Genomic DNA, 18,258 nt, shown 5'->3' with positions numbered 1-18,258 from the left:
ACTTGGAACCCTAGGTATCCGACGGTCTGTTCCCTACACACCTATCCGAACCCCAAGTGGACGTCCCACTCCGTACTAGTATCCGGGTTTGTAAGAAAACCAACCAACTTTTACCAGTTAATTTTCGCTCCCACTACAGTGCAAAACACCTCTAGAGCTAGTCTCACTCTCTCCAACATCAGCACATCATCCTCCATATAAAGGGTAGTATTATTTGCATATTCTAAATCAAGCAGCTCCGTCTCCTCCCTCACCAGAAGTCGAAGGCTAGGTAGCCTGCTCACATGTGAACGGAGGAAGTAGGACATCGCCTCTGCAAAGAGTAAGAACAGAGATACGGGGCAAGAGGGCAGCTCTGCCCCGAATAGATCTCTCGAGACGAAACTCCTCCCCCCTCCTGCCACCTATGAGAACCCTCCTAGTGGCTGATCTATAGAGTGCAGAGATCCCGCAAATCCATGCCTGGGGGAAACCCAACCTCACCATGGTGCCCTCTAAGAAGTCCCAGTCAACCCTATCATAGGCCTTCTCGAAGTCCACGAGTAGTAGAGCCAAACCTTGGCCACTGTGCTGGGCCCACTCGGTCGCCTCGAAGAAGATCAAAACATTGTCTAGGATACTTCTATCCTGGACAAAACCTGTCTGCATGTCATGAATAATGTTTGGAAGAATGGGGCAAAGTCGCCTACCGATTATCTTGGCCAGTGCCTTATAGGCCACTAACAAGAAGGTGATCGGTCTCCACTAGGATAGCTCCAACCGGTCTCCCCCTTTGGGGAAGAGGCTGACAAGACCTACCGATAGACCCCTAGGCATCCGCCCTCAACTGAAAATCTCCTAAAAGGCTAGCAGGAGGAGGTCCTTCACCACCTCGTAGTGGAAAGTCTCTGCTAATTCCTTCTTTATGAAGGGTTCTAGGAGGGAGTGACCCATCTCCTCTGTGACGAGGGACGAAATGCGGTCCCAAACCTACTGTCTACAATGCTATCCCCTAGCCGAGCTTGCCTCCTGCTTAAAAGGGTATATGTAGTAGTCAGTGGCAATCTCCATCACCTCATCTGGACTAGAGCGAATCCTCCCATACTGATCACGGAGGCTACGAATCTGGTCTCTACTGCCTCTTGTGGCAGATCTTGCTCGACTCCGCTAAGACCTCTCCAACTTCCTCTGCAATCTGGTCTCTCCTGTCCCACTCCCTAGTCCAGAGCTGCTCAATCTGCCTCCTCGCCTCCTCCGACAAGATCACATATCGAGGGCTAAAGCTGGGGCATCGAGTGTGAGGAGAATTGGGCAGTGGTTAGACAAGGTGGTGCCAACCAGCTACCCTACCTGGCCTCCTTGAGAGCACCCCCACTCTCCCACATAAAACTGGTCCAACCGCTCCAAAAGAGCTCTGCCCACCCGCCTCTACCCCCAAGAGAAGTCTAGCAACCTCTCCCTCCTGTGAAAAGTTGAGTCCCGCCAGGCATCACATACTCCTACCACCAAGAGGAAGGCCTCCATGCCTGCTGCTCCTCCCCTGCCATAACCCTGGTAGTCTCTGCCTCTACTCTACTGGTCCTCTAGGGTTTCCAGGTTGTTGAAATGTCCTCCAACAATCTAGGAGTCCACCTCTAGAAATCCTGCTGCAATCTCCATCCAAAACATGTTGCGTGCCCTAACCTCCGTAGGAGCGTAGACATTGAGGACTCCAAGGCATGAGTCTCCCATGTCTAGTCTGATCCATAGGACCCTCCCTTCTACTATCGTCCCGTGGTCACGTACACAAGCGGTAAGCCTCGGGCAAATAGAAGTGCATACGCCTCCACTGCTGTCATGGGCTCTGAAAGAGTACTCCTAGTAGGTGTGTGAGCTGCCTCAAAGTACCTTCCCTACCTGTTGGACCTGGGCAAGCGTGAGCTTGTGCTCCGGCAGAAGTAAGATGTTGATCCGTCTGGCAAGGGCAAGCTACAACTCCTGCCAAACAATCAACTTCCTGGAACAAGGTGCCCCACTATAGTGGAGGTTGTTCACATTCCAAGATGCTAGATGTTAACTCGTGGGGAAGCCTGTGACTGATCAAACAAGCATCTATTCGGTGTGGAAGCTAGTGATAAAGAAGAAGAGTTGTGGGGCATGCGCATGTGCTTTGCCGCAAGCTTGGAAGGTGAACTCCATTCCCCCATGGTGGCTGTCGAGCAGACCATTGGGTTAATAGATGCTCTAGGTGGTACCACCAGGGCATCTATCAGCTAGGCTGAAAGGCGTGACTCTATACACTGGTAGAAGCGGGCAGCCTGTGCGAGGGGCCACTCAATCACGCCCATCCGTTCTCTCCATTGTGCAGGGGCTCGAAAAATAATGGTTAGATGTGGGAGCTCACGGCTCTAGCCCACCAATTAATTTCCATCATGCACCCTGGCCACTACTAGGAAAAGATTGCTAGTCCTCCTCCTCCCATCCACTCGGAGATGTGATCTGCAACCTGCCCCTTCACTTCTTTATCTATCTATGTCATCATCCATTCGCATGAATGAGAGGTCTGAAGGAAGAAGGCATAGTTTGATCCATCCATTGGTGCTAGTAAATGGACCTTGCCACTCCTTGACTTGCAAACCATGAAGATCCCCTCCTCCATAGATAGTGGAAACTCTTCATGCCCCGCAACTCTCAAGTTGGGGGGGGGGGGGGGGGGGGGCGGGCGGCCAGGGCTAGGTGGCCCTGGAAGGGGGGTTTATGGGATGGGGTTGGGGGGTGGGGGGGGATCCCTAAGGAGGGGGTGGGTGTGGGGACTGTGGGATCTCTGGTGGGGGGGTCCGTGACACCTCCGTGGGCGATGGAGGTGGAGGTCTGTGATCCTGCTAGGTGGGATGAGCTGGGGGGTGCTTTGCCAAGGGGCCGTCACATGCCCTCCTGCTCTTTGCTATTGTGACTGAGTCTGAGCGACTGAACAAGGCCCCCCCTGCCATCTCCCTCTCTGTCATCACTGGACCCGTGTAAAACCGTCAGCATCCACCTGCGGGCCTCGATGGAGCCGCCTTGGCTCCGAAGCATGTACAATCTACTATCTGATGCCCAAAGTCAAGGCGTCGCAGGCACTACCCTGGCTGCCTAGTCACAATAACCTACTCCATGAAGGAGTGTCTGCCTGCCTCAATCTCCAGAAACTTTGGTATGTTCTTTGTAACTTTCACAGCCACCCATACCTTCGGGACTCCTACGGCTGTCACTACATCTGCGAAGGAGGCAGGCATCATTGTGTCGAAGACCCGTCCAAATTCCACTAACTGGCAATACTCTACCGCCAGTCCGGGGAATAGAAGGGTGACTAGGTGTCTGAGAAACCTATTGTGGAGCGCGAATTCCTCCACTGTAAAGCCACTGTACCAGGGAACCACATAAATGAACCCCTTCATGGAAGGCATAAGGTGAGCTATCCACTAGCTCAGGGGCCATGTCCGCAGAGGTGAGTCGACCAACCATGAAGATCCCTTGACCCATGAGAACTGCCTTCGTGATCTGCACTGTGACAATGCATAGCATGGAGTGAATCCAATCCCGAAGCTGGGTCCTGAATGTGGGGAGAAGATTGTTGTTTCTTTCAGTTGCACCTCTGTGGCCCAGACAGCTGAGAGCTATTCCTCAAAGAGGACGATGTGCAAGGTGTTTGGACTTAGGGGCACTCGCAAAATGCACCAACGTCCACAGGTTTCTATTGCGCATCCCTGCTGAGGACCTACTGATCAAGCTACTTTACTATGGGGAGGGGGGGGATGTTGCTACAGATGGGAGGGAGCAACTAGGGGGGGGTAGTCAAGGGAACGAGGAGATATCGTGTTGTACGTGGAGGGTTGGGGGGGGGGGGGGGGAGGGGGGGGGGGGGGCAGGCGAGGAGGGAGAGATGTTGTTTCCTGGTGGTGAAGAATGCATTGGACGCCACAGATGACGGCCTCAATAGATTGGAGTTGTGCCGAGGGGGAGGGGGGCCCGGCAGGCCGGTGGTCGAAAGATGGAGATGGGTGATAGTGCGGGGGAGGTACCAGGGCAAGGGGAGCGGTAACGCAAAGGAGACCACTAGCAGGAGGGTAACCGGGGGAGGTAGCGCAATGGAAAGGGTGTCTGGTAGGAGGGAGAGGCGTAGCATGCCACGGGAGGGGGAACATGCGAGAGGAGCGGGGGGCGCGATGGCAGCTCAACAACGTGACAGGCATGAAAAAGTGTCCTGTATTGCACTATCCTTCTTGAAAGCAGACCTGTGCATTTTGCCTAAAATATATCCCTTACATGCATGGGCAGATGGGGTGTAACGTACCGCCTGTCCACGCACGCTTTTAGCGGTCCATCGAGACACAAATCTAAGCGATGTTGCCCGGCACTCCCATGGAATGTTACGGGGTTTGTCACCTAGGGTTTCTCGTGTCCACCTCGCAACGAAACAATCGCGGCCCAACGTACTGTAATCGAACTAAAATTAGGATTCCTAGTCGACAACGTCTCCTAACAACATTCTAGCGCCGGGACTTGGATATCCTACTTTACGCAAAGGTACCTAAGCCAAAGCAAATCCATGCCACAGATGGTTTAAAGAGAATGGAAAACGAGAGGGATGCGCTGCTCAACCTCTCTGCTCATAGGGCATAGTCCCTTTCCGGTCCTCTAAAATGGCATGAATCGGGTCCTAACCGAACAATACCTAAAGGTCGTACAACTGTAGAATCTTGCTTCAATCCAACATCCATTTAAGGCTCTTATGGTGCGTGACCAAAGAGAACTTGTTACCAAGCAAATAGTATCGCCAAAGTTTGAGAGCATGAATAACTGCTAGTAGTTCCAGGTCATGGGTGGCGTAATCCCTTTCATGGGTTTTTAGCTTCCTCGAGAAATAGGCTATAGAATGGCCTTCTTCCATTAGTACGTAGCCTAGTGCAAGTGAGGTAGCATCCCTGACAACTTCAAATTCCTTGCTCAAGTCAGGGAGTTTTAGAATCGGTGCTGTCACTAAGTTATGCTTGAGTTGATCAAAATTTGATTGTTCGGTGGACATCCACACTATGGCAACCTACTTTTTCAGCAAATTTGTGAGGGGTGCTGCAATTAATGTAGATCCTGTACCAACCTGTTAATCCAAGAAAGCTACGCACTTCTTTAACTGTAGTTGGTGAAGGCCAATCTTGGACATCCTCAACCTTTGTAGGATCTACAGAGATTCCTTCATTTGACACAATAAATCCAAGATATTTGATCTGCCTCTTGATGAAGACACACTTTTTCTTCTTAGCATAGAGCTTATGAGTCCTTATGGTCTCAAGGACGATTCGAACTTAGGATTCATGATCCTCCTCTTCCTTGGAATAAACCAAGGTATCATCAAAGAAGACAAGTACAAAATCATCGAGATATGGTCTAAAAATGTCCTGCATTAGCCTGTTAAAGGTGACAGGGGCATTAGTCAATCCAAAAGACATTACTGTGAATTCAAAATGACCATATCTGGTGTTAAATGCCGTCTTAGGAATATCCTCTTCCTTGACGCGGATTTGATAGTATCTTGACCTCAAGTCAATCTTGGAGAATATTTTTGCTCCCTGCAATCGATCAAGTAACTTGTCTATCCTTGGGATAGGATATTTATTATTGATGGTTACTTGGTTCGGGCCTCTATAATCGATGCAAAGGCAAAGTGTACCATCCTTCTTCTTTTGGAACAAGACTGGAGCCCCCCAAGGAGAACTGCTGGGGCGTATGTATCCTTGGTCCAATAGCTATTTGAGTTGTTCCTTTAACTCAATAGCTTCAGGAATGGACATCTTGTAGGGCCTTTTTGGGACTGGTGCAACTCCTGGTATTATCTTAATCTTATGATCCACTTCCCTAGGCGGTGATATTTCTATCAATTCTTCTGGGAATACATCCGCATACTGTTTTAGCCATGATGGTTCTTCATTGGAGTCCTCTACCTATTCTGGTTTGTTTCGCTTGATCAAATAGATGGGTAATCCTTTTCTTATTCCCTGAGCTATTTGCGTTGCCATAGCTAGCTGGATCTTTGGTTTACCTGCTTCTCCTGTAACCTGCTCACCCTTAGGATTCCGAAAGGAGACTTGACCCCTTCCGCAATGGATGTGAGCATCATTGGTGATTAGCCAATCCATCCCAAGCAAGCACTCATAGACTCCTAGATTCATTACCCTGAACTTAACGGATGTGGGCTCATTTCCGAGTAGGAGTTCCACCTTAGCAATTTGTCTAGTGCAAGTGATTTCTTACCCATTCGCTAGTTCGACAAGCAAAGTAGGTGCAACTACAATGGCTATCCCTAACCTTCTTGCACAAGCTAGTGAAATGAAAGAATGAGTGTTGCCGCAGTCAATCAGGGTTTTGAATTTCTTACCTTGGTAATCCGATGGTGTTTGGATCACTGAGAATTGGCGGTTCAGTCCTTTTTTATGGAGAGCTGCACGAACAGATGCCCTCTCAATCTCAACTTCCATGGACGGGTCTTCTTCTTCGTTGATTCCCTTAGTGGAGATATTGGAAGTTTTTTCCCTTCCCATTGCTGCACGACCACGGCCACAGGTAGCTCTAGCTTGGCCACATAATTTTCCTTGATGACAATCTCGCCAAGTTTGGGGCATTCCCTTTTGAAGTGCCGAAGTTCATTGCAGTGAAAACATCGCAAGCTTTGGTCACTTCTTTAAGTGGGGACAAAGTCACTAATAGCATTTGCTCTCGGCTTCTTCCGTTGGCCTTGACTCTGTCCTTGCACCCTTTTAAATTGAGCTTTCAACATCCCTGGATTCTCGTCTTTGTGAGACCAGGGTCTATTATTCCTGGACTTTGGCAACTTCTTGGGTGATAGGTCCCGCTCTTATCAATGCATCTTGTAAATCCGAAGGACACGTTGATTCCAACCGAGTGTTCATTGGTGGATTCAGCCCATCACAGAACTTCGAGACTTGTTTGGGAATACTCATTGTCGAGGCGTATTTCAACAAGGAGACAAATCTCGAGTAGTACACTTCTAGAGACAAGCCCAACTGTTTTAACTTGAAGAACTCATTCATCTTCTGAGTTTTGAATGCAGGTGGCATGTGCCTTCTCTGCACTACTTCCTTTAGCTTATCCCAAGTATTGTGCTTTCCGTGACTGCTTGGCCTTTACACCATTGCTTCCACCAGAGCCTAGCTTTGCCGGTAAGTTTGAGCTTGGCAATCATAGCCTGGTTTACAGGTGTTGTTCCTGCTGTACTGAAGTAATCCTCCATGGATTCAATCCATACTTTGGCATCAACTTCAACAGTCTTCCCTTTTCCATCAAATTCTCGTAGTTTAATCTGTTTGAGAAGAAACTTCTTATCTTCTACCTCCGCTGGGCTTAGTGCGGACACAAGATTCTGGTTCTACGCTTGGGGTTGTATCTGGTTTTCAATTAAAACCTTCGCATAAAGATTGCCTTTACATATCTCTTCACAACTTATCTCAATGCGTAGATTATTTTTCATCAATACTATGCAACAAATCAAATGAACATAAAATTCATATTTGTCCATAAAGAAGCATAAGTCTCAAGTACAATTATTCGGGAATAGATAGAAATTGGCTGGAATGATTTTATTTTTTTTCAAGAAATACATCCATGCCACGTTAATAGTTCCCTATTGGATTCAGACACAAGGACAGAATAGTAATATGGATTATGGAAATGGATTCTCAGGAAGCGGTAAGTCATGGGAAGTTCAGGAAATCCCCGTTTTTGATAGCCATGATGTTCGTTTCGCCCCATTACTTTAATTCTGTCTGCTGGCAAGACTTTCACCACCTCCTCATAGATATAGCGAGTCTGTTCTGCTTGCCGGCACCCGATGTGTAGGATCGAGCTCACACGTGTCTCATGGAAGATGAATAACTTGATGATCTTCAAGTCCTCCAACCATTTTAGCCTCTTCAGATTGTTTTACAAATAGGCGAGTCAGTTGGCATCTATGTAGCAGTAACCCGCGCTCCAAGTCTCTTGATTCCTCTCAACCTCAATCTAGCTCAATGTCAGATTCATCTCCCAACTCTACTCTCACTGAAGCTTTCCACATACAACGCTGAAGGATTGTAGAGTCGATCTAGGATCCCCATCATGTCGGATCGTATGCCATAACTTGAAGAGTTCATAGCTATCCTGAACATTATATGAAATACGAGGAATCTACTCCATGCCTCATAGGTCTAGAAGCAGTCACAATCCACGAGTGAGAGAAAAAAAAATTCTTCCTAGTGAAAACATCACTTCACTCTTCCCGAATTATTCCTATCCTGATTGTTTTATTCGTTCGTTTGCTTTGATACCAACTGTAACGTGCGGCCTATCGATTGTCCAAGCACGTTTTTAGCAATCCATCGAGAGAGGAATTTAAGAGACGATGTACGGCAATCCCATGGAATGTTACAGGGTTTGTCACCTAGGGTTTCTCAAGTCCGCCTTGCAACAAAACGTTCGTGGTCGAACCTACTGAGATCGACCTGAAATTAGGGTTCCTAGTGGACAAGGTCTCCTAACAGCATTCTAGCGCCGGAACTTGGATATTCTACTTTACGCAAAGGTACCCAAGCCGAAGCAAACCCATGCCGCACTTGGTTCAAAGAAAATGGGAAATGAGAGGGATGCACCGCTCAACCTCTCTACCCGCAGGGCATAGTTCCATTCCGATCCTCTTAACACGGCATGAATCGGGTTCTAAACTGACAATACCTAAAGGTCGTATAACTATTGAGCCTTGTAAGAAGCCTCTGAGTCCTCTAAGACCACCCTTCCATAGAACGAACCCGTTCGGGGTAATGTCCATCCCCTTCCCTCAATAGACATTCTTTAGTTATCTAATTAGGTCCTATCACATTTATGTGTGACATTTAAAATCAGTTTCCTTAATTAAGTCTTTTAGGGAATAGGGTTCGTTCGCATAACTTATGACACTGACACGAAAACAGTTCAGATAGGTTCCTCGAAAGTAAACTTTATATTAGCATTTCAACTGAGATACAAGTCTTGTCCAAAAAGGAAAATTCCCACAATTCGTGAGAATGCGTCTTATTTCCTCCAAGTTTTCGCCCTTGCACTAGTAACACGGCCTCGAGAATCCATCTTGAGTCACGTAGATTGTTTGAGTAGGATCCAAAGGCAGGAAATTTACAGCTAGAGCCCCCCCTGCATCGAAGCATCCTCCTACATTCAAACTAACCCACGGAGAGACCTCTCGTGGCGGGTTCAGTCCACGTCCCCGTCACAGTTATTTAGAACCCCCTTGGATAGGGTTGGCGGCCAGCTAGAGGGTAGTCTAGCGCGCCCTCCATGCATTCAACCTGATTTATTATTCCAATTTCTTTTGTGAGTTTAAGGTCATACAATCCTTTCATAAAGGGCGTTCCTAAATTTACAACCACAATCAATAATGAAGGCGAGTGCTCAGGACATCTGCTAAGCTGGAGTTCCTATTTTTTAACGCTTCGCATTCACCCCTTTTTGGGATTTTTCATGCCTTAATATCAACTTCCATAACCTTCTAAGGAATAGAGAATACCCTCATTCCGACCTCAATCCTATGTGATAGGAGTGAGCAATTACGTTATTAGATTTGTATCGGATGGTAGTTCCCCTAATTTGCTAACCCTTTAGTCCGGGGTTCTTATCTTAAGGTCACAGGTCTTAGATGAATCAAACTAGGATTTCAACTCGTCAGTTGGTAACCCTTTTCCCACCTTACAACTTTATCGAGGTTTCTAAGTTTACCCTAGGGTATCATTCCCTCAAGATAATATGAAGTTTTGTTCATTCCTCTCGCAAGTCAAGAGTAAACTAAGCCCTTTTGCACTCCTTAAATAGTTGCGAGCATCAAACGTCACGTGACAAATGGTCGTTCTTTCTTGTGGATAGACATTCAAGCTTTCTTGTATTGGCTTCGAGTTGTATCATATTTTAAAAATGGTATCTCCAAGGGTGTTTTGAACTCATCGCGGCTAGTTGTTAGGATAGAGACCAAAGAGCGTGTTTACTTGACTCTAAGTCAATATATAATCATAACAATAATTTGACTTATTTACAATTAAATCCTAACTGAGTCGAATTAAACCCTCGCCTTTCTTATCATATAGGGTTTCATTTATCAAACTGCCTCTTGCAATTAAGCGTAGCAATTCACATCCACATCTTAAATCTATCTTTTAAGATGAATCCCTATTACGTAGTGCAATCCAAACTTTCCATGATGCCACGCAAATCCAAATGCAAGTCTTTCCTAAGTTGATGATGCAGTGCGGAGTTTTCATTCTTGGAAATTCATCTCAATGAACTTATGCAATTCACAAATTGTGACTTATATATTTTCTTTATGCGAGGTACATGAGCCTAATACTCAGCTTAGTACTGCAACAACCCCTAAATGCTTAATCGATTCATGGCAAATCATTGTCATTAAGCCTTTACAACTACCTTTCCAGTTAAGCAATTTGCGCGATGCAAAAGTATGATTTATTTTTTCGATGATTATGGTTTAGTATTCCCTTCATAGGGCTAGACATTGTAATGGTACCTGGTTTTGGAGTGTCGAATTAGCGTTTAGACCCAAAAACCCATTCGTGTTAGTAGTGATATCCTTGCCCAATCCTCCTTTCGTGGTTGCGGCTTTTCCGGTTACTTGGGAGAGTTTGCGCTTCAGGGCCATTTCGGAGCTTGGAATGCGGCCCTCCTCTTCTCCGAGAGCACTCCTTTGTGCCCAAGTTTCCTACGCTTTCTTGACTTCCGCAACCTTCTACCACGTAGAGGGGTAGCTAATGGAGAGATAACGGGAATCACAAGGGAGAGAGGGTAGTTGTAGCCTCTTCTCAAGAGAGGGAAGGAAGGAGATTTCCTAAGCCCTCTCTCTCTCTCTCTCTCTCTCTTTCACAAGTTGGCAGCGGGGGGGGGGAATGCTGTGCTAAGGGGTCCTTAACTTCACAGAACCCCCAGATTACCCGTTGCTCTGTGGCTATTAAGGGGAAGGAAGGAATGGGGGGGGGGGGGGGGGGGGTGTTGGAGGTGGCACACGTGTGCCACCCCCACCCATCAAAATCGTCATCATGTCCTCGACAGCTCCACCACCGCCACGTCATCTCCCCCTTGTCACGTTGATATGTTGTCATTACGACTATCTTTCAACTGCAGCCCCCCCTCTGTCCGCCAGAGAGGGGGGTTTCACACGGCAGGATATTACATGGGGTCTCCATTGGAGACAATGCATCTACCATTTGACACCGTTGAAGGGTCATTAGATTGCCAACACTCATGTCCATAGCCGGCATGCCATAGCTCTGCATTTTGCATTACGGACAAAAGAGTATTAATTGTCAGAGCACCATAAGACCATCTATCATACGTATCCAACAAAAAGATAGTCTTTGTCTTTGACAATGCATTTTTCATCTTCACAGATGAGTTAAAAGCCATGCTTATTGAAAGCAAATATAGACAACAAACTTTTTGTGATGCTAGGCATAAACAAAACATCTAGAAGCATGAAATCGGAACCATCTATAGCAGTAATCATGATTGAACCAATGCCACATACATCATAAGTGTTGTTGTTCACATGTAACACACTTCCCTGCAAGTGCTGAATCAAAGATGTAAAGATACACTTCCTAGAAGTGATATTCCTCCATGCCCCGCTGTCAAAATACCATGTATGTTGCATTTCAACAACATTAAATGCTGAATCAGCCATTGAAGAATCAAAATTGCATGAAAGAAATGCATAGTCCTTCACAAAGTTGCCTAAAACATCACCAATAGAAGATTTTTTGGCTGATGTCTTTTTGACAACCAAACTGGAGTCTTTTTTTTTTGCTAATTGCTTCTTGTATTCATTAATACAATGACCAAGCTTCTTGCAATAATGACATTTCCCCTTTTTCTTGGACTTTTTTGTGTCTTGGGCAGCCTTATTTGAGGGCTGTCCCACATCACCCTTTAGTTGATTTCTGTTTGGCTTTCCCTTTGCCTTTGTACTTTGAAAGCATAGCCACATCACCTGTACGGAATGCAACATTCTTCCGAGTTTGTTCCTCTTGCAGCAAGAGCTTTCCAATTCAACAGATGTAAGGGGCTACTACCCTCCTCCTTCAAAGAGAACATCAATGAGGTGTGAAATCCAAGATACCACTAAAAAAATGATTTCATCCTCAATGACCTCATCAACATCAAGCAACTGCTCATGCAAATCTTGTATGTGTGTGAGGTAATTTGTCATATTGTCACCCTCATCCATATTTACATGAGCCAGCTCTCTACGGAGATAAGATATCCTCACTTCATTACATACTGCAAACATATGCTCTAGCACATCCCAAGTTTCTTTTGAGGTCTTACAAGACCAAGAATGCAGAATAATAGCTCTTCTTAATGAGAATGCAATCAAAGCTAGGGTCTGTGCATCCTTCAAGTCCCACCTCCGTTAATCCTCTGTAGGGGGGGAAGGGGAAAAAAAGCAAGCATCTCAATTCCTCTACAGAGGGATCTCTCTATATGGACTCCCTTAGGTTCCACTATATATAGAGTATATCCAACGATCCATCATGCATATCACTTGACTAGGTTTAAGTAGCCAATTCTTATCACAATAAACTAGTACTCTAGTCCTTTGGTGATAGCATCTTGCAAGCTTTAACTAATCCAAATCCTCTCTCATGAGTCGGCCATTCTCTTGCATAGAAAAAGTAAAGATGCTCTACGCTGGTAGTACTGCATGAAGAACATCTCCTTTGGTAAAGAGATTGAGTAAGGTTTATAAAGTGTCTATACCTATCCCCCACTCCAATGCTCATGGCCACTTGAATACCCTTGAGACTTTGTCTCTAAATACTACCTACTAAAATCTAGAAAAGTGAACCACTATCCCATTGTAGAAGCTACGTCAATAGAGAACATCCCTCATGAGAGATGTATCCTTTATCCAATGGTGCAGCCTATTGTCCTCAAGATATGGTTGAAGAGAAGAGACTATCTCATCTTCTCTTCAACTTTGTGCTACCACCCTAATCAGTCTATCCAATATCATGAAGTTTCTAATGTCCTGTATCAAAGCAACTTACCCTATTAGGTGGTCAATTATGCTAGCTCCTCTTTTAATATTCAATCAAGTGAGAGCATCTAAGTTTGACTACCTTGCTGAAACATTATAAATAACCATCCTGTGTACTTTCCTAGGCCAAAATCTATGTCTTAGAGAGTTGTCATCCCTTGCACTAGCATTTCTCAGGTTACCATGGGTGCAATCAGTTCTCTCGAAGGTACTCTTGGAGGGCATTATTCATTGGGTATCTCACCCTCTGCAACATTCATTGAGTATAGATTTCTGCACTCTTATGTCTCTTTTCTCTCTCCCTTTCTCTCATGTTCATTTTCTTTCAATCTTGTCCATATGCTTCCGCATTTCCGCACTGTGACATGGTATCAGAACAATGTAGAAGGGCTGATTGATCATTGGAAGGACTTGATCGGGAGGATTCTTCACGACAAAAGTTTGGGTTTTCAGTCTTTGGAGGCCTCTCTTTTCTTCCTCAGGAAAGCCTCTCTTTTCTTCCTCATCCTCTCAGAGCTGCCCTGCAACCTCTCCCATCTCCCATGGAGAGTATAGACTATCTCTATCGTCCAAATCCTCAATAAAGATTCCCCAGTGGGTATATCCTGAAGATCAATGACCTAGCTAGATCTCGTAGTCCATATGTACCAAGCTATAATGCTGGAAATCAGCTCCCATCTGCGACAATGTCCCTGAGTCCATTGTGTCTGTGAGTAGTCTGGGGTAGGGATCTTGCTCAGATGCTGCTCCTCATAGCCGCGAGCTGGACCTCTATCTGTGACCCAAGCTGCAGCCCCCCATGTCGCCACTATGGACTCTGTTGTACCATGGAATACTATCCTAAGAGCTCTCCTCCAAATCTCTTGGGCTCTAGGACAATCCCAGAGGCAATGTCTCTGTGTCTCCTCTCCAAATGTAAATCTTTTGCGAGCTTGGAAACGAAGAAACACAAATACATTGTGTGCCTTAGTTGTTCTAATAGTATTTTGGCCTTGATTCACCACAACTAAGGCATCAGAGGCTTGGAACCCTTGCTAGGGGGTCTCAAGGGGGTGAGCACCCACCCATGGCCCCAACTATAAAGGGAATATTCCCTTTACAATATTTTGACCTTGATTTAATATACAACTAAGACATCAAAGGCTTGGAATCCTGGTTGGGGAGTCTCAAGGGGGCTACCCGTGGCCCCAACTGTAAACCTTGATTCAACATGTAACTAAGGCATCAAAGGCTTGGAACCCTAGTTGGGGAGTCTTAGGGGGGGCTATCCGTGGTCCTGACTGTAAAGTGGAATATTCCCCCACCGACAAGAAAAGGTTCATAATATGGTCGAACATACCAACCAGACTACCTTTCTAGGCTATAAAAGAAAGACCTCTCTAAAGCCATTGTTAATCTAACTTTCATCCATTCAGATTTCTTCCAGCTACCCTTAAGCTCTTCACCTATCATCTGCCTGCATCACCATCTAAGCTTCACATTGGAAGTTCCCAAGTGGACAGATCCATCTTTGTATCATCTCCTTTGAAATAAAAGTAGTTTCTGTTCTTCTCATATTTGTTGCATGCTCTCTACTACTTGCTCAGACTCTGCCGTGTAATATCTACATGGTATCAAAGCCAAGGGGGCTCTAAGGAGTGAAGAGTACTTGAGAGGCAAGGGCTTCAATGGCGAAGAGAAGAAATGGCATTTGCTACATCAAGTAGCAGTGCTCGCGTATGAGGTGATGGTGCTACTGTACTAACAATTCAAACATTGAGGATTTGTCCACTAACCTTCAGCAAAGGCAAGTTAGATGGTACAATCTACACTTTGTGGAAGTTTAAAATTAGAACTATCCTTCATTCTTATGAACTTCTGAAGAATATGTTGGGGACTAACCCAAAACCACAACACATCCCTAACCCATCAAATTCAGGTGTCATGATTTCTCCAAATGCAAATCTTCTGTGAGCTTGGAAATAAAGGAACACAGATGCATTGAGTGCCGTATTTACAAGCTAATTTGATAGTGTTTTGACCTTGATTCAACATAGGATGTCTCGCCTTGTGATGCATAGCGTGAACCAGCTTCTGAAAAATAGCATATTGCAATAAAATATCCCTCTGTGTATGTGTGCATAGTCTAACATATATATACGGCCTCTTGAGTTTCCATCCTTTTGGAGTATTAAGAGTACAGCCACAAGCTCTTCCATTAAAAATATTGCCACTCCTCCGAAACCTCCGGTAACCCTTGTGGTCCTTGGTTATGGAAAAAATTGAAACTCCGATCTATATCCATGCACCGCTATGAGTCTACTATGTGTGCATTGGTGTGTCTCTCTATATAAGGCAATGTCCTTATCCTTGAAGATGTCTTCCAAGTAGCTTGTATCAAGTCATTGGCTCCCGTAACAGTTTCATATAAAGATCTTTCAAGATCGCATAGGTTGTGTACTATCATGTGGTCCTATGCTCCATAATGATGAGCTTCCCATCTCTATACATAGTCCATTGTATTGCCTCCTTCCTTTCTACATGTGTGGCATTTATTCCTTCCTTTGTGCCACCTAAACCGATGTAAGATCTTGCCTAAGTAAACATTTTCCCCTTTTTTTCACAAGAAAATTCTATTGCTAACACCTTGGAGAAAAACCCAAGGCAAAATACAAAGTACAAGAACTTTGTAAAGAGTAACTAGGTAAATCACAAATAGAATGGTTGTGTGAACAATCAATTCGGTGGGCTAAAACACCAAACCATCTAAGGGGCAGTGTGGAGGAAAGTGCCAGAGTTCCATATTCAACTTTTTCCCCTTTTAGACCACCCTCTTGAATTTAAAAATATATAATTTTTTCCAATGTACAAATTTAGTGGTGTCCTTGTCCACTCACCATGTACTCGATATCGATGCCTCTCTAGCACCAATCCTTGAAGATAGTGAGTTTGTGTCTTCTTGGGGGACTGCCTCTCTCTTCCCAAATCCTGACCTATGACCCTTACATGTAGGGATCTACTTCTTCTAACCACACCACTTCCTATTAATAACACCTTCGAGAAAACCTGAAGTGGGATATTAAGTACAAGAAACTCTATAAACAGTAACCAAGTATATCACAAATACAATGTTTGTGTAAACAACCAATCTGATGGGCTATAATACCAAACCACCAGGGGGAGTGATATAGTATGAAAGAAAGTGCCAAAGTCTCATGTCTGTAACAAGGAGACCTCTTCTCTTCCTCATCCTCTAAGAGCTACGCCACATCCTCTCCCATCTCCTTTGGAGAGTGTGGATTGGTAACTTGATGCCTCTTATACATCTAGAACTGTCTCTCAACTCTACTACAAATAACAACAAGAAGGGAGCTAGTGGCCAAACATGCCTAAATGTTGAATTGATGTCCTCCCACTCCATCAGGGTCATAATCTAGCTATTTTGAGAAGTGAAGATTCATTATTGCTCTAACCCACTCCTTTGGAAATCCAATCCTCCGCATGGTGCCCCCAAGAACTCCTTATCCTCTTGGTCGTATGCCTTCTCAAAGTTGAGAAGGCACACGATAAGGTCTTGGTTGTTCCTGGATTGGGACCAAGCAATGGAATCCTAGAAAGTGAAGATGTTGTCCAAGCTAGTACGTTCTTGGAAAAAACATGTCTGGATGGGGTGCATAATATCTAACATCAATGGGGCTAATCTGAGAGTAATCATCTTTGCAAGGAACTTATAGATAGTTCCAAGCAAAGTGATCAATCTTCATTGTGTGATCTTCGATCTCTCTCCACTTCCTTTGGAAATGAGGTGAATCAACCCCTCAAAAAGTCTCTTTCGAATACCCCCTAATGCCACAATCTCCTGAAAAGCTGAGATGAGGCCTATGCTGATAAGATCCCAATAGCTCAAAAAGGACTTATCTAGTCCATCTTCTCCTAGACACTTGCTTGAGGGCAGTGGTTGAAGTGCCTTCTCTAGCTCCTCTGTCAAATTGAAAAGGACTCCTTGAAAAGGAACTGATCTCTTGTAGCCTCTCATCCAAGTCACTAGTTTATCATCCCACTAAGAAGGGTCTAGACCTCAAAATCTATGTGACTGTCTCTCTAAGATCATCCTCATTGAATAGTGCTCTAGAATCCCAACACTAAAGTGAGGTCCTCCAAATCTCTCAAAGATAAGTAGCTGAATCGGTGAGTTGTTCGAGATGGTCATGCCATGTATGATGCTTGTTCGGCCAACCTTGTCATAGGCCAAAATCATTGAATCGGTCGATTATAAAGAAAGTCCTAGCCCCTACTACCGTGTCTCTCCTAGAGAACTATAGCAAGCTTGTGGACTTTCCAAACTCTTCTGTGAACCATAGATCCTGACCTCTTATTTGAAATAAGAGCTCCTCCAAGGAAATCTAGTCTCCTCCTCTAATAGTGTCTATGCTTGTGCCTCTCCTATCCTGTAGAGCTGCCACCACCATATTAAAGTCATCTCGTACTATCTATGGTAAAAACTCAGTGTAGTCCAAAACCATCTCCTATCTCGTTGACCATTTGCAGCATAAATGACCAATACACTAATAAGCAGCAACTTCACTCTTATAGAGACCCACATGGCTCTCCCTAGAATCACGATACCCAAATGTCATACCAACTAGGTCCATTTCTCCCCAAGATGCATACTCCATCCCCTGTGACTCCCATAGTTGCTACCAAGTAAGCATGGTTGTGGCCTGTAGCATCGAGATATCCTCTCTGTTGAGGGATGGTGCTCCTGCAACATGAGAAAATCAATGGATCCTCCCACTAATTCTCTTTGCAAATCCTACCTCATCAAGCTCCATCCTTGCCTCATGTGTTGTCCTCCACATTTGCGTACATTCCATGAGATAATTCTCATGGGTTGCGTTTAAGCCTCTTAGACTAGCATGGCTCTATAGCCCACACCTGTCTCCATTGCCTCCTAGTATACACTCTCTCATGCATCCTCTTTGCTAGCTCTCTTGAAGCATTTAATGAGGAGAAGTTCTCAAGAGTATGTGTCTAAGTCCTCTACCTCTTGCTCACTCTCGCGAGTCCTGGGTCTCGGATCCCTCATTTGTTGGGTCTCGGGTACCTAAGATAGGATCAACTTTGAATCTCTCCTAGTGAGGAGAGAGTCTAGGAGATGGGGGTGCATGTGTAACCTATTGCATCCTTTGCGGGGTTGTTGT

General features: G+C 45.2%; 1 protein-coding gene across 1 annotated transcript in view; it reads right to left on the bottom strand.

Moving 5' to 3' along the window:
* LOC148036455 (uncharacterized) overlaps nt 1–18,258 on the bottom strand; it is a 225,699-nt gene that overhangs the window by 78,515 nt on the left and 128,926 nt on the right. The window lies entirely within an intron of this gene.

The sequence above is a fragment of the Lygodium microphyllum genome, chromosome 5 (genome assembly GCF_053477565.2).
Source record: "Lygodium microphyllum isolate KBCC chromosome 5, Lygodium_microphyllum_v1.1.10, whole genome shotgun sequence".
Classification (NCBI taxonomy): domain Eukaryota; kingdom Viridiplantae; phylum Streptophyta; class Polypodiopsida; order Schizaeales; family Lygodiaceae; genus Lygodium; species Lygodium microphyllum.
Note: the sequence above shows the minus strand (reverse complement) of the source record. Positions and strands in the feature narration are given on the sequence as shown.